Raw genomic sequence first — 18,034 nt, 5'->3', positions numbered from 1 at the left:
GCCCCATTTTTTATACAGTATTTTTACTATGCTTATAAGTATTTGTATTATACAATGTTAAAACAATGTTTTGCATGGATTACTAACAAAATACTAATTATATACTAGGTACTAAAATAAATTTATACATATTTTTTCCCAAAAGTGAGGATTTTTTGACGTTGGTAATACAGTGGCTTCTTACATGTCATTTTTAAGGAATTAAGAACGATCTATGTCGCTTTTCTTCTTCACAAAACTTGGCCACATTTGCAATGATATTTTTAGATTGAGATTGCAAAGATTTAGGCATTATTAAATGGTTAATCGATAATATAATGACGCCACGACTCTTCCATACAAACTAAAATCGTGGACGTGAGGTGGGACGCTCAGTAAGAGACAGGGGGGATACGTGTAGTGTCTGGTCACCAAAGACATCGAAGGGCAACAGAGGTAAACTAGACATCTCGAACCCAAAAAAATTACAGTCTTGTGAAACTTTTTATATTAATTAATAAATACATTTTGTTTCCAACTAGTGAGCTGAATTTTTAATTTAAGATATTTTCGTTATTACTAAGGTGAGGTAGATTTATATGTAGGTATACCAAATGATTCTCATTATTTGCCGCCCTTCGAGTAACTGCCGCTCCCAAGCGACGCTCAATCTGCCTACCCTCACGGGACGTCACTGTTTGGGGTACGAATCTATCCTCAGAATATGAGAAGATACAATGGAAAATTCTTATGAATTTAAAGTAATTATCAACGGTAAGATTGGGTAAAGTTTTGGTCTATGGTAGAATACGAATTTGCAAGAAAAGCGTACGTATGAAAATGTGTTGTTTTAAAAATATAGCCTACATCGATTAGATTGAAAACCTGCATTAGTCTCAAGGCAATCCAAACATTTTCACTTCATTGTGTTTCCTTAGTACTTTCCTACCTAATTACCTACTTAACAGGTGGTTATTGTTCATAATCCTGAAAAGTTACTATTTTTATTGATTGAATATTCTTAATTATAATTTTTAAGTGATCCTGCAAACTGTAGGTTATTCACCCTGATACACATCGGAAACGTGTCGGCTCATAATGTCGTGGGTCCCGGGTGGCTATCATCCATTTCTCGTATAAATAAACAAACATCTTCAGCCTTCAGTGACCCGTGATTCCCATTGTTTTTGTTAGGTGGAACCCCTGGGATCTGTCTTTCCAAATGTAGTTCACGGAAATATGCTAGATGGGGTATTAAAATAATGTTTCAAATACTCTCTATGACGATCTGTCATATATATGTCGAAAAACCCGTTTCTTATGTTGGCGTCCTGTGTCACAGGGTGTCACAGAGTGTAAATACGATGTCATAGCTCTCATACAATATGTATGTATAATATGTCGGAATGGCATAGATTTGATCATAGACACTAAAACGCTCTTAGGATTTATGTGCCCGATCGTCATAATATAGTCTATTTGAACCCTAAGCTAGATGGCAGGAAAAAATGCTAGATTTTTTTGAAAAGATATTAAAAATTAACGTTACTATTTTTGGAAGAACAAAATTTTCTACACGCTTTTTTTTAAAAAGATCAGAAGACAAGAGCTTCTTATTTTACCTCTCTCGACGGAAAGCGAATTTATAAAATTCCGTTCAGAAACACTCGAGTCTAGGTCGAGAGCTTTTTCGAGGCTCTGTATTAAGGCTATACCTCAGTTGAGGCATGGTCTAAAAAGATCGTGGATCGGCGATGCGCGGAATGCGGGTCGCGGGTGCAAATGACGAACGAAATATAATTTGTCATAAAAGTTCAACATGCGTCCTTTCTATGTTATGTTTATTAAATACTATATTCGTAATAAAAATAGTATATTCATTGACATGTTTTCTTTTTTTAATTACATACGTAAAGTTTTTTAGTCATCTTTACACGATTTAAGAATATTTTCATCCGACGCCATGACAAAACGAATCGACGTGCAGACGCTTCGACTATCGCTCTCCGAATGACAACGCGGCCGTTATTTCGTTCTACATACAGTTGAACATTATTTGCCGTTTCACTTATTTACGCTCTTAATGATTGTATATTTTTTCTGTCCAAACATACATAAACAAAAGCATACATACCTACACCAATGTAAAGTAGCTTAATCTCATAAATAAATAATTTTGAATATCATTAATGAAGTAATGCTATTTTCGAGTAGACACTCTTGACTGCAAAATGTGTCGAATTTGTATTGAAATGCTGAACCAATCGGCGTTGACAACAAAATCTATTCTATATCAATATTACAAATTTTACAAGTGGAATGAAAAAAAAAGCTGTTGTTGACCTTGAGATATTATAAAAAAATATGAACAATAGTAAGTACCTAATAAGTATTATTAAAATCGGTGTGTGCACTTATGTACGCGCATTAGAAGTTATACTTCTTTGGCGTAACAAAACAAAAAAAAAATATCCCGCGTGCCAATAATTTACGTAAGTAGAAAATAAGATAAAATAATTAAAGAAAGATATTTAATATAATTAATAAAGTTTTGATTAAATGCATAATCAAATTAAAATGATATTTATTTGTACGCAGTTAAATTATTTTTACACAATTAAACAAAATAATACGATAATGTCACAAAATCTTAACTACAATAAAACTTTAATATAACTTCAATAAAACCTTCTTACCTACCTATCAATATTTTCATATAGTTATTAGTAATAAAGAATCATTTTAAAATGGCATCCATTGTAACAAGGAACACAAAGTGAATGAAAACTGGCTTACCCTACTGGGTGTGGTATTTCTTTTCTTGTGACCATGTCCGATTTTATGGTACAGACAGTAATTATCTTATACTTATCGTGTACATGTACCTACCTATTAGATGCAGCACTGTGAATCAAACTCGCCTCCCACGGAGTTCATTGCGATACTCCACCGCGGGCGCAATTGTATCATTAAATAAAACGCTCACATATTTTTCTATCAAATTGTCAATAAAACAAAAAAAATCATAGGTCATTAGTCCTAATCATCCATTCAAATGTGACATTACGCCAAGAGATATATTATCAAAACACATAATACGTATATCGACCTATTACATAATATTTAGTGTTCTAGTCATACTATTATTTTTATACAACTATTGGTAATATTTTTCTCTTTTATGAAAACTGAAGTGAGAGTGTGTTATTAGTTTTAATTTTTATTAGAGAAGAAAATACTACAATATCAAAATGTAGATACGTGCTATTGATAACAACGTATAGTCTAACTCTGCAAGTTTGACTATTTTTATCAACCAAATAGTGAGCATCTAAAATAAGTGTTGAGACTTGCAAAAAAATGAGAAAAAAATATTTTATGTCACTTGAGGAAAATTTTCATCTTTAAATAGGTAACTACGTACAGCTGGTACTAGGCTTACGATTCGTTTTTTTCAACACAAATGTAAGGTTGTAGCGTTGAAACTGTTGAAATTATAGAAAAGTTAAATAAACTGAGCGAGGCTTATCCAATATAATAATATAAAAATATTATAATATAGTATCTGGTATCTAAAATTAATAGACATGGTGAGTTATGGCCTACCTACGTGAAAGCATTGATTTATTTAACTAATATATCAACGCGGGAAAGATATTCAACCACCCAACAGGCCTGAAGAGAAAAGGAGGGTCGGGAGACCTAGACTACGGCGGTTGGACTGCGTAGGAAGAGACGCAGCATGTAGAGCTTGTGATTTCTTGATTTTTTTTTAACTTCTCGAAATTTAGAATATCTGTTTTTTCGAGAATTCGAGGTTATTTTTTTGATTTTTGGAGAATTCTCAAGATTTTCGAGAAATCGACATTAGGGCTTTTTCCGCTCCTTTGGTCAAAAGAAAGTTCGACACGAATTTAAGAAGTTCCGTTCGTAATAAAAGTCGCGGTTTTTTTTGCCTTGCAAATTCCGGTTGCGGTCGGCAGGTTAGTCTAGTAAGAATATCTCGAGAAATGAGAATTCTCGAAATTTAGGAAAATCAATGTCTAGTGAATCGAGAGTGGCTGTTTCTGATTATTTCTCGAAAATCCAAAGAAAAACTTTTATTTAGAATACTGAAAAAAAAACATCAAAATGACAGATCTGGCGGACCTGTTCCTTCATAATTCCGTGCGTGTGAGTTGAACTAGATTTACTTTGACGGTGAAGGATGTGTTGATATATTATTTTAGGATGTATGCCAAGGTACAAAAAAAGAACAAGACATACATAATGTTTATTTTTAAGCTCAATTTTCTTATGGCAGATTTAATTTTAGTGTAACGTAATTTGTTACGAAACACTGATAATTTGTGTTTCGCGTTTGTTACGGCATAATGAATGAAATTTTTGCGATGGGTGGATGTTAACTAGTATATATAGGATAACAAAAATGAAGTTCAACAATTGAATTATGATGAAGTCATTTTTATAATAGGTGCCCAATAGAGATTATAATATTCTACATTTATTAGATTTTTTAGCTCATTTACATGTAGGTAGGTGTAGGATTTTTCCTCCGAAGTTTTTTCATATTTTGAATTATTTTGTATAATTATCGTAAAATGACAATAATGGGGTTATACCTACTCATACTAAAAAGAAAGATTTGATTTACTAATATTTTAATTTAAATGAAATAATTATGCTGCGAGAACATACTTTTGTAATCACTTATTTAGTCGTACATAATACTTATGGCATGGAGAGGTGCATGCTGGGCATAACGCGAAAGGACAAAAAGAAGAAAGAGTGGATAAAGAAGCAGACAAGGGTATGCAATGTAATAGAGTTTATTAAAAGCCTCAAATGGAGATGAGCTGGACACATAGCTCAAAGAAGAGACAATCGTTGGACAAATCTAGTCATCCAGTGGTATCCAAGAAGTACAAAACGTCCGCAAGGTAGACCTAGAGGCCGCTGGATCGATGAAATGATGAAACTCTGCGGAAGTACGTGGCAACGCAATGCACATGACCGAGAGGACAGAGAAGTAGAAGAAGCTTGAAGAGGCCTTCATCCAGCAGTGGATAGATTCAGGCTGATGATGATGATGATGAATAATTATGGATTCGAAAGCTTTCGGTTGTTATTTTTTTACCATCTTCGATTCTAAGATCATAATATGGGTCTCCTCCACAAAGTGGAGGTTGTATTAATAGATTTTTTACTAATTTTTACCATATTACGCCCGCGGTGGTCAAGCGGTAACGTGATGATGTTGTTGGTCCCGGGTTCGAATCTTGGGTCTGGCAAAAACATTTCGATGTTATTTTTTCAATGCGCAATAGGATCCAGAGTATGGACATAGCAAGTTGAATAAGTGGCTAACATATTACATTTCTCGTAAAAAACAAAAATCCGTCAATACAACCTCCTCTGTGGAGGTCCATGTGATCTTCTTATGATGAACATGGTAAAAAATATTTACGATCACGAATGCAGGAATGTAATAATTAAAAACTTTAGGTTACAAAACATTAAAGCCGGCAAGAGCTTTTCATATACATTCGCTCTCCAAAGTTATTATAAAGCTCGTTCAATAACAAAGTTGGCCAAAATTAGAGCATTTCCGAGTTGAATTTAATGAATGTTCCCCTTATAGGTAACTGGGTTATGAAAATTATTGTAGTAGGTAAAACTTTTGTAGTAAATTAATTTTAGTTCAAATTATTGTTGCTTTTGATTGTTTTTTTAGACATAATAGAGGTCATATTATTATATTATATTATATTATATTACTTACACTCATAAGTAATATTTTGGGATGCCACATTTTTCGTCACAGAGTATTCCAATTTTGAATATTATGTTATTTTTACGAAATAATCGATTGCAGATTTCCAATGACATTATTAATGGACAACGCACTCAATACAGTAACTAGCAAGTAAATTCGCGTATAGCGACATTCGCAGATGTATAGGTAGACGCAATTTCCATTATGCGATATCACGCATCGGGAATTTATAGCAATATGACCTTTATTGTAATGGCGTTAGAACAGTGTTTCTAGTGTCAATGTTCATTTGAGCGAACCCGTTCGGACCGAACCATTCGGCAGACCCTACAAAAAGCATCGGAAATTTATAGCAATATCACCTTTATTGTAATTGCGTTAGAACAGATTATGCCATTCGGCAGACCAACAAAAAAGTGAATGTCATTTTTCCCCAGATACTTCATCCATATTAATGTCATTGCAGATTTCCAAAACAAATGAATATAGTTGCTGTAGTATTATGCAGATAAAACACAGCTTCTAATTAAATTTTATGTATTCGAGGACATGGAGGGGTTTTTATTTTTAGCGTTCTATTTATATAACCTGTAAATGTTTGAAAAAACAATTAGCATTTTTAAAAAGCTTCGCATACGCATCGGCACCCCTGACTGACACCATTTGGCTCAATAATAAGTGCAAGGTCGCGCAAACTTAAGCTTCTTCTTGCATAGCTGCAAGTGAAGGAGGAGACGCGTGCCATGGCGATAGAATCCATAATAATCATTTCTAATTTGCTTGTTACTTCGCTGACTACGAAAAGACGATCGACGGTGGCTTCCATTTATTTTTAATATAATGTCTCCTTTACAACCCACTTCTTATCGTCCTCTAGATGTCTAAGTCCATCCATAGAAATTTATGTGTTCGTCCCTATGTTGTAACTCGTGACATGAAGTCACTCGGCGACATGACGTCATATGACATCATTGTGACGTACTACCAGAGTTAGGCAATAGTCTTTAACTCTCGGCAAATTAACGCTAATCCGATACTAGCGATAATCATTGTCCCCATACACAAATAAGTGTGTCGGCATAATAATATCTATGGTGGGCCGTACGCATTGCGTGGGTCGCCTCGATGCGTGTATTGAGCATACGTCACAATTACGTCATGTCGCGTCCTCTTGTCTCCCTCTGTATGCATTGGGTTCTTTTGTGGTCTTTCTGCGTTATGTACAACCTCTCCATGGTTCGCAGCTCTACTTGAAAGTATGGGTATATTCCACATACCCAGACAATTCGCACTATAACTATGAACATTATAGCTTGTAGCTATAAGTAAGCTCACTCACTTAGAGTTACTGCGAAATGTCACATCCACGAATGGTTGTCGAATGCATGTGGTCTAACGCTCGTTAATTTGTAAGGTAGTTAGTGTCCGTTTGTGTCGTCCACGCTGTCTTTACTGAGATATTTAAATATGTAGCAAACAACAAACCATTTACTCAAATAACCACGTGTCACAGAAGGGGCAGTTTGCCCCTGACCTAAATTATTATCAGCATTGTTACAAAAATGCCTAACTTATTTGCAATGCTTACCTATAATAAATATCATTGTTTTGAAAATGTCAATTAACGCAATTATCGTGCATAGATTTTTTAATGTGTTTGTCAGCTAGTAGTAGGAAAAATATTATTTAGTTTAGTGTATCTATCTACTGAAAATGATTAAAAATTTCTACGACCAACAATTAATACGTCAAGACTCAAGAGCAACCTGCGTGATTGCAGGCAGGTACTGCATGAATTATTAAACACTAAATTTGCTTTGCGAAATCGTGAAAAGCTTTTGTTAAGACGGTACTTCAGTGAAACGGCAAATAATTTTCAACTATAGGTGCGAAGAAATTTCGGACTGGCTGGCAATCGGAGAGCGAAAGTAGAGATGTGAACACGTCAATTTGTTTTGTGATGGCAACGGGGGAATTAATTCTTAAATCGTGTAAAGTTAACTAAAAAAACGTTACCCATTTACTTGAAAAAGAAAACATGTCAATGAATATATTATTATTATTATTAGTAATAGAACAATAAACATAACATTGAATGGACGCATGTTGACTTTTTATGACAAATTATGTTTTGTTCTGCACGAGACAATTTCACAATCTTCGCGTCGCGTAGTCACGATCGTTTTAGACCATGCCCCAGCTGAAGTATATAGCCTTATCTAAATAAATAATTTTAAATAGCATGAACCAACATTTTCATTTTGTATTTTCTTCTAATAGTCTTGAAATTTGCCCAGCACCAGTTTTCTCTGAAAGAACCTGCATAGTATTATAAAACTATACCTACGTTTAGGAAGCTATGGATGTATATAGATAGCTTAGCTTAGATTTGCGATTGATGATCGTGTAAACAAAATTAACAGAGTTTCGATAATTTTATTATTTAATTTCGATACTTTTAAAATGAACAGAGTTTCGATAATATATCATGTCTCATTATTTGAAAATACCTTCGATGTTCTATTGTGAGAGATATTTGACATTCACCGCAAATTATATTTTTATGCTCGGGGCAACCGTGTTGAATTTGGCGAAGTGCTCGCACCTAATAATATTATGTAGTTGCTTGTCGTAATAATGTCACCGGCTGTTTTGTTTTTACCAAAAAGCAATGACATTATTAATGGACAACGCACTCAGTACAGAAGCTAGCAAGTAAATTCGCGCAAAGCGATATTCGCACATGTATAGGTAGACGTCACACAATTTCCATTATGCGATATCACGCATCGGGAATTTATAGCAATATCACCTTTATTGTAATGGCGTTAGAACAGTGTTTCTAGTGTCAATGTTAATTTGAGCGAACCCGTTCGAACCGAACCATTCGGCATACCCGACAAAAAGCATCGGGAATTTATAGCAATATCACCTTTATTGTAATGGCGGTAGAAAAGATTGTGCCATTCGGCAGACCCGACAAAAAAGTGAGTGTTATTTTTTTTTCCAGATGCTTCGTCCATATTAATGTCATTGTCTACAAGTATAAAACGCTCGATAAAAACAAGCCATGTCCCCTTTTAAAATTTCAATAATTAAAGATATACCTAACAATATTAATTATATCAATAGCTTATATTATGATTGAATATTGTTAACACACTATTTTGACCTTGTATTGATTTAAAAAGTAGGTAATTACGTTTGGAAGAGAATTAATAAAATAAATTAAAATTTATTTTTCTTTGCTCAAATTTCGTGACCGAGTCAAATTTATCTGGGTTTTCTTGGGAAAAAAATATTATGTAGTGCATTCATGAATGTCCAATCGTTAAAGAGCGAAAACAATGCACTCTACCTTCAATTCAAAATGTATAAGTACTATTATTATATACTTAATATATTTTTTTTATTTATTATTATTATAATTATTTTGAAATATGTACCTACATACATTTTTAACAATAACTTCATATATTCATGATCCTGGAAATGTCCTCTAATTATTAAGAATTTGGGATAATAAATATGTTTGAGAGCTTGTTTGACAATCTACGGGCTTTGTAGGAAAGATGTATATTATGTATGTTATATTATGCCATATCCTTTATTATCCTAGAAATAAACCTTTCATGGTCATATAAAACATATTAACAACGATAAAAAGGTATTATCGTAAACGTCAATTTATTCTTATTATAAAATATCTAAGGACTTGATAATGTAACCTGATTATTTTACATCTATGAATGACTTGAATTTGGTTTTACAAATGCTTTTCCAAAAGATCACCAATTAAAATATTGAAAAATATTTATTTCAGCCTTTAGGTATTAAATGGGAAAGAATGGATCTTGAATTTATAATATACCTACTTATTAAAAATTCATGTATTCATGTAATATGCTGGCAAATACAGAAGGGAAAATGTAGAAATATTTTTTCAAAATTACGAGCGAATCGCAAATTCCAATAGATAGTTTACCTAATATATCTAATACATAATGACGTTATTTATTATCAAAATTATATATTATCAAAAGCTATAGTGCACGTATTGACCAAATAATAATTTCAAATATATTTAACAAACCATGCATATCTAATGTGCCTACCAAAATATGCTTCATTGTCAATTTAAAATGACGATGCTTACAATAATTTCCTTTTATGGCACCTATTGATATATTGCAGAAACTGTAAATATATGGGGTGAGAAAAGAGATGGCTTAATAATGACATAATTATAGTTCTTACAACGTACACAGATTGTTCAGACTTCGCTCCCAAAGATATCATAAATTCTTGACATTTGACCTCTACAGAATAATATACGGGCTCTTTTAATCTTTTTTTTATTTATTTCAGTCTGTTTTTTCAACAAATTTTTGTATGAAAATACCAAAAATATCCATTCGTTGTTCAGATAAAATATTTCTGAGAAATCAAAATATGATTACAAATTTTAATGAGGATGCTATTTTTTGTTACCGACTGCTAATTAAAATGTAATAATGACCGAGAAGATGGATGTAACCATCGACACGGCTTATGTCAGATCAGGGGTGGGAAATATTTTATGAAAAAGGTTAAATAGCAAATATCTTAGGCTCTATGATATTATTTAAGTACCTACTTAGTAAGTTGGTTGACGCTGACTATCCATAGAATGTAATTCTTCGGTTATTTCAAACTATGGCTAACAGCAGTAACGTCAGCTGTCAACTTATTAAGAGCCAAGAAAAACCATTTTAAGCCATTTACCTTATTTAATTGGCTTCGAGAAACTATACTTGTCGAAAACAAATTAAGTAGGTTCCCGTAAACTTTAATTTTTATAATTCATTTTCGTAAAGTAGTTTTGTAGTGGCAAAATATTTCGTTTTGAAGTTTCCAATTTAAAAATTTAAAAAATAAAAGTTCATTCTTTGCTTTCGGGACAAACCAAAAGAGGCTAAGGACTAGTTTGTCAACTCTTGGGTTCTATCCTCATCCTGTGCTGAGTACTAAATAAAATAAGGCCGGAACGCAGCTTTAAAAATCTTATTATTCTGATTTTCGGGAGCGTATGATATTTTGTGAGGAGTTTTGGTCTCCCACTCCTTATCTGCAAGCAATTTTACGCTATTATGGCTAAAGAAGTTTCAGTTTTAAAAATTCTGGGTCTCCAACACTCCGACCTACGGTTCGACTACCACTTGGCACCTGGCATTGATCCTTGATTGAGTTATTGTTGGCCTAGTGGAGTTAAGTCACGTATAGTATTTTATTTTAAAAAATAACACGTTGTGGCACGGGTACCGGCAATTGGCGACCAAATTGAAATACATTGAGTACGCAAATCTCTCGAAATAGCGAAGACAACCATTCGTTTGGCAGCTGACAATGTTAGTAACTTTGTGTCTAGGGAAGTATTCATTTTTTGTGACTCGAAGGTCTGCCATTTTGTAGTTGGTCTTTAGTTGATAAAACTATGTTCCTCACACTTACATATAATATATATTTTATATAATAGGTATGTCTTATCCTGATGTATCTAAATTCTATACATTCACGACGCTTTGGCTCTTGTGTGGTTTGTAGCTAAACACGTCAAACGATTGTTCTGTGCAATCGTCACGGAGCAAGTGCTTCATATCAATCAATCATTTGGCGTAGTACACTATGTCTACGTATATTTTAATTACATTTTTTCGCCGATAGCTATTTCGGCTGGCATACGATTACCAAGGAATTGTAGTTGATATAAATCAATAAAACTTCTCTCAACTATGTTCACATAATATGGACACCACTGGGACACTGTTCCTCCAAGAATCTCTGTCGCTCGCCAGTCTTCTTGTGTCATTCCAGGTGATGCTAGCATCCTGTAGCTCTGCCGTATACACTCTAGATCAGGGATTCCCAACCCTGCCTGTGTGGCCGCATTTGCGTGCGCTCACTGATTCAATTGTGCATATTATTTATTGAAAAAAAAAAAACAAAAAAAAAATTTATTGTTATAATATAATATTTTTAAATGTTTAATACAAATAATTTCTATTGAATTTGTATGTTGGTTGATTAGAATTATTAAATTTATCATTGATATATTTTTCAGCAACCAACTTAATTTACTTCAGAAATGTTTACTTAAACTATATAAGTACCTACTTATTATATTTTGCACCAGCCTGCTAGCTAGGCGCAATCAGAAGTGATACCGCGAACAATGCAGCTTTATTATATTTATAGCTTATTGTCACTTCTTCACTCTCAGGGTGATGAGAGTCCGCTTGGTGCACCCTCTTATCTCCTCGTTACTCTTAAAGCCAGACCACCGCACCCCCTGTATTTATTGCAAACATATTTTGTTCTCGAACCCAGTACACGGTTGCTCTAACTAAGCCTTCGTAAGGTGCCATGACTCGCAACCGTAAAGCAGCACCGTCAGAACGCAAACGTCGAATATACGGTATTTGGTTTTAACCGAGTACAGCGTCCCATATTTGAGACTTTTAATGAACTCTATTACATTGCAAACCCTTGTCTGCTTCTTTATCCCGTCACTGTTTTGGCAGAAGACACTAATTCGAAAAAATGACATATTGAGTTAGTTATACCAAAATGTTCCATATTTCAAACTTCACCGTCTGGAAACCTTCTTAATAAATAAACAGTCTTTATTTTAAAGTCATCCTTTTTATGATTACATTGATAGACCATTTCAAAAATATTAAGTCAAATTACTCAAAACTAGTATTCTCCAGTTAGTGTGTTCTGCCAGAACAGAGACGATCCACTCATTTACTATCCACTCAATATGCACGAGTATCTATTTAATTTAATGTTAGAATTAAGATGAATACGTCTTTCTTGAAATTCTTGAAATGTGGCTGCGTTGTGTTATTTCATTATTAAGTATTAAGTACCCATTGAAGAATTTGAATGACAATAATTTATTAATATACTAACGATAGTTTACAGAACAGCATTAGGAATATAAATAAGATTTAAAGTCAGTCGCCATAATTTCAGCTGGTAATACGAGTGCATCGTATTAGCAATAGCACACGAAAGATCCTTGTCATAATAATCTGTATTTTTTTTATTCCATTAACATTAAGAGCATACTTCAGTGAAACGGCAAATAATTTTCAACAGTAGGTGCGACGAAATTTGGCACTCGTTGCCAATCGGAGACCGATAGTCGAGGTGTGCGCACGTCGATTTATTTTGTCATGGCATCGGATGAATATATTCTCAAATCGTGTAAAGATGACTAAAAAACTTTACGTATGTACCTACTTGAAAAAGAAAACATGTCAATGAATATACTATTATTATTAGTAATATAACAATAAACATAACATTAAATGGACGCATCTTGAATTTTTATGACAAATTATATTTAGTTCGGCACGCGTCATTTGCACAATCCGCGCATCGCCTAGCCACGATCTTTTTAGACCATGCTTCAACTGAAGTATAGCCTTAACACATTATGTTCGTATTTAGAACTATGCTAGAGGTTATGGTGAGAATAATTACCAATTATTGAATATTTTTAGGCCGCGGTTATTTTCAACCTTTTTTGGTTAGTGGAACCCTTGAAGCATTTCATGCTTTCCCCTACACGAATGACAAAATATCCATAGGGGTACATTATAAAAAAAATGCGTACCATATAAATCCCTGTTTCTTGAGCTGTTAACATTAATTTACCTGGCGCAGCCAAAATCATGTGGGTACTAAATTGAAAGTATTCTATTTTATTTTACAATGGTTACCTAAGCTATGATTATGTTTATTTTCCAATCGATATACTTATAGAGAAGGGGACTTCAATATTGGCATGCAACTAATGAAGGCGTGGCCCCTCCATTGTAAGGATTACACCTTCTCTACGCTGTTACAGATTCTATTTATATACCGCAGTCTTCTAGTTCTTAGATTGTGGGAAATTTAAAAAAATGAAAGCGGTAATATTGAAAAGGAAATTGCATTCTTAAATAACAAATTATTGGTTAGAAATACGCTTATATTACATTATAATAATTACAACATAAAAAGAACTTTTTATATACCACGTTTTTAAATTTTCTGTTGAATCATATAAAATTGGCAATTATATATTTTAATAAATACTTTTTTTGTACTTGAGATAGAAATACTGAATAAATATAGAATACTGAAATGTCATTATGACATTTCATTTTGATTTCCATAGTAACGCACGTATAATATATTAATAATTTAGTTGCTAGGACCCCCTTAGCAACCAACAATAATAACTTTCCATACAAAACAGAATTAACTGAAAATGAATTCAATTCTGCTTAAAGATGGCTAAAAGTATTAAAAGAATGCATTGTAATCATGTTCTGATATATTCTAGTAGTTTAAAATGTCTAGGCTAGTCGGGAAGTTAGTGAAAAATCTTCAATCGTCAAATACAAATCAGTACAAGAAAAAAATTGTACTGGACAAACAAGAATACGAGCTAATAAAAACGTGGTAAAAATCGATTATTATTTACTTGGTTTAGCAAGTTTGTTTGATTACCTATGTTAAAAAAAATCACTATTTTTACCATCAAAACATATGATGGAGCTTTGAATTGTTGGTTGAGTTTATAATATTGATATTATAATCAGTGTTATTTAATATTATGTGCTAATAGTGACCCAGCACAGGTGAATTTAGCCATGGGTAGCAAAGGTGCATTGTAAAAGTTTTTTTATTACCTACGTAAGGGGCGCATTTTTCGTTTAAATACCTCACTGTGCTCCTGAAGTTAATGATAATAGATTAATTAAAATTATGAACCTGGAGCAGTCCATTAGTGCAGTGCTCCGCAACCTTTTCTCACCCACGGCACACTAAAGGTCTTCCCAGAATTCCGCGGCACAATTTTCAAATCAAACATTTATACACGAAAACATAGACCCCAGGCCAGAATCTTCGGCGCCACCACCCCCTACCTATCGATAAGGTTGAAGAGGGTATGATACTTTAAAATACCGTTTTTCAAATGGTGTTCGAGGTAAAATTAATGGTATTGATTGTATGTTTAGCGATTTTTTGTATTTATTAATACATTATTAATACAAAATATTATTGCCAGCAAAAGGGCGACTTTTTTTGCGGCTAAAACCCTCCTTTATCTGATAGATAATTAAATATACGTAACACACGACGAAGAACCAAATTTACATATTCCCATGTATTTGTATTATCAATAAAATAACTAATTAATGTGATACCTGAGCTTGTTTCAACGTAAAAGTTTAATATATTCTGACTTGATATTTGAAAGAGCAACCCGAAGTTCTTGGTCACGACCCTTCAAGCAAGACTGTTTATTATTTTTAATTATAACTTGAGTTAAAAAAAACTTTGCTCACCTAGATATGTCGTAGAAAATGGGATCTGAACTGCGATAGCCTTGTCAAACATACGAGGATATTCTTTATTAACCGAAATCCAGAAAATAGCCAATGGAACATCGGCGAAGTTCAGTTTTAGCGTTCCGTTGTCATTGGTAAAATTACTCTCGAATTTATAGGAAAGCGCTTCTATAGAATTTTTGGCATTGCTTGCAAAAGGGTTTCGGATCCAGTCATATTGATTGTATGAAAGTAATGATGAAATTTCTTTTGAAGCAAAGTTAGTTAAATGTTTTTGAGATGGACAAAATAATTAATTGCTTGTTTTCATTGGTGGTCTGGTAGGTCCTTTGGTCCATTTGTAGAGATCCTTGTCTCCTTCTAATTTATCAGACCACGTCAATATATTTTCATTCTGACCTTTCATTATTTTATTAAGTTTATGCATGTGCTCAAATGTAGCTATGTACGCAAATTTGGCTATTAAGTAAATATTGTATAATATACAATAGTATATGTGTTTTTTTAAGCATTGCTCTGCGGCACACCTAGCATCGTCTCGCGGCACACCGGTTGCGGAGCACTGCATTAGTGGATGAAGGCTTTTTCGAGCTGATTCCATTCCTCTCGGTCAAGGGTTTTGTATTACCATGTACTTGCGTAACATAAGTTCGTCGATTCAGTGGTTTCTAGGACTATGCAGCGACTATCTCTTCTTCGATCTTTGTGTTCTGTATTGAACAGCAATTAGATAAATGCAGTAAAACAGTGATACAGTACCCAAGCCATATGTACCAGTTGGCCACCGGGCTACCCTAAAACACTATAAAATAAATAAAAACATATAAATAAAAAGGATTTCAAGTTATAAGTACATAATATTTTTAAATAAATCGATGTTTTTTAAAATGAATATTAAAAAATATTAAAATTATGCATTAGTCAAAAATCTTTTCATGACATTATCGAAAACTTAATAAACTAAAATTTAATAATAAATATGCCCATAAAATAATATGTAATAGAAAGATGGAATCCTTTAACAAAGTCACATGTTATAACATTTTTTTTTAATTGTAAGTTTATCTTTGACATCGAATAAAAATATTTTTTTAATGTTTTCAGATACCTACATATTTATTAATTAATACAGTTTAAATTGTAAATTATCAAAAAAATGTCTCAAATTGCAAACTTATCTTTTTTCTGCTAGGTGCTTCTGATAGGTAGAGACTTCGCCTTAAGTTTCTTGCACACTTATATTTTGAACGGGCAATCTCTGCATAAACTTCTGTCTTCTGTTCACGGATGTCCTTCGACTTTTTTCCTTTTCATGGTAAGAATTTTTTTGACTGAATCGTTTTCCAAATCGAACAATTTGTTACTAGGAGAACCCACTTTTATGTTATAAATTTGGATGTCAAAATCTGGTCTAGGACGATTTGGCGCCGGACAACTGGACGCCACGCAATTCGAAAATAAATAGACGTTCGGTACGTTTAAAAAATATATTTAATATTATTATTTATATTTAAATTATTATATTATGATTTAATAGTTGGTGAGAATTTAAATATGCACACGTAAATAATGATTTAATCGAGCATATGTTTAAGTTCCAACGAAAAAAGCATTTTTTATTTTTATATATAGCCTAAGGCATGGTAATTCTCAATCCGCAATAAAAAAAACATTATGTTAAGAGTAAAATTAATTAAAACTACTAAGTAGTAGATAGAAACTGGCTAAAATTCCTCGTCTACATTCTGTATACGTGTCTATGACAGTTTGGCGTCCAGTTGACCCATTCCCTCAAAATCGCACTGTGTGTTATAAACGCACTACCTCAAACCAAGTTCTAACGCTAATTATTTCATTTTATACTGAGGTAAATAAACTAACGTCATATATATTTTCATCACAATGATTTTATAATAGAAAAAAATTCTCAGTAGTTACCTACCAGATTCGCAGCGGTTTTGTTCAGAGTTATTTTATAACGAATTCATTGTATTGAGTGCTATAATTTACAGGTATACCTACACAATATTAAAACAAGCTTTCACAGTAGGGAGAAATAATGAAATATCTGTTGGTGAAATATTCTCGTAAAACTTTTTTCAATGGACCTACATATTCCTGCTAAAAATATTATTGCCTCCGCTAACACCGATAAAAGCGGGGTTGTATTTTAAAGTAACATTTTTATGTACGAGTATATTATACGTATTAAAATGGATACGCTTTTAATTATTTTTCTAGCCCTATTCGCCTACGGCCTACGCCTAGAGTTGGGTATTTCCAGAGAAAATCTCAATCTCGATTCCCGAAATGATGAGATTTTGAATTCCCGAGATATCGGGAAATTTTAAAAAAAAACCTGTAAAAATCCTAAAATCAGTGTAAAAACAGACAAATTCCAAAATAATATGACTTTTTTTATTTATTTCAGAAGATAAACAAAATAGAAGTAGGAATACAAAAATAAATAACATTACTTATTAAAATAGAATTTAAAAAAACACAGACTGTCAATCGCTGCGTCTGACAATCGCATACGCTTTTGAGACACGAAATTCCCTGATGTTGCAAAAATTGCGCTCATTTTGAGTCGACGTTGGTTTAATTGTGTTAAATGCCCCGATCAGTCTTTGAACGTTTTGTGTTTTATGTCTACTTTTTTCATATCGAAAATCGTTTTTTTCAATTAATATTTGATCATAAAGAAATTCCGAATCCCGAGAAAAGATTCTCAAGATCCGGGATTTACCGAAATGTTAAAAATTTCAATTCTCGAGATTCGGGATGGGAAATCTCGAAAATTTCTCGAGAATTCCCGTCGGGAAATTTCCGAAACCCAACTCTACCTACGCCCTTGAATAGAACCGCGGAAATTGCGTTTATGTCAGCA

At 33.1% G+C, this 18,034-nt stretch overlaps 1 protein-coding gene across 3 annotated transcripts in view; it reads left to right on the top strand.

Moving 5' to 3' along the window:
* The window catches only part of Ae2 (anion exchange protein Ae2), a 253,028-nt gene that overhangs the window by 40,477 nt on the left and 194,517 nt on the right, over positions 1-18,034 (top strand). The gene's annotated exons all lie outside the window — the stretch shown is intronic.

Source organism: Rhyacophila brunnea, unplaced genomic scaffold, assembly GCF_057557595.1.
Source record: "Rhyacophila brunnea isolate RB1 unplaced genomic scaffold, BYU_Rbru_1.0 scaffold_1, whole genome shotgun sequence".
Taxonomy (NCBI): Eukaryota; Metazoa; Arthropoda; class Insecta; order Trichoptera; family Rhyacophilidae; genus Rhyacophila; species Rhyacophila brunnea.
The sequence above is the reverse complement of the archived record's forward strand: the minus strand, read 5'-3'. Positions and strand labels throughout refer to the sequence as shown.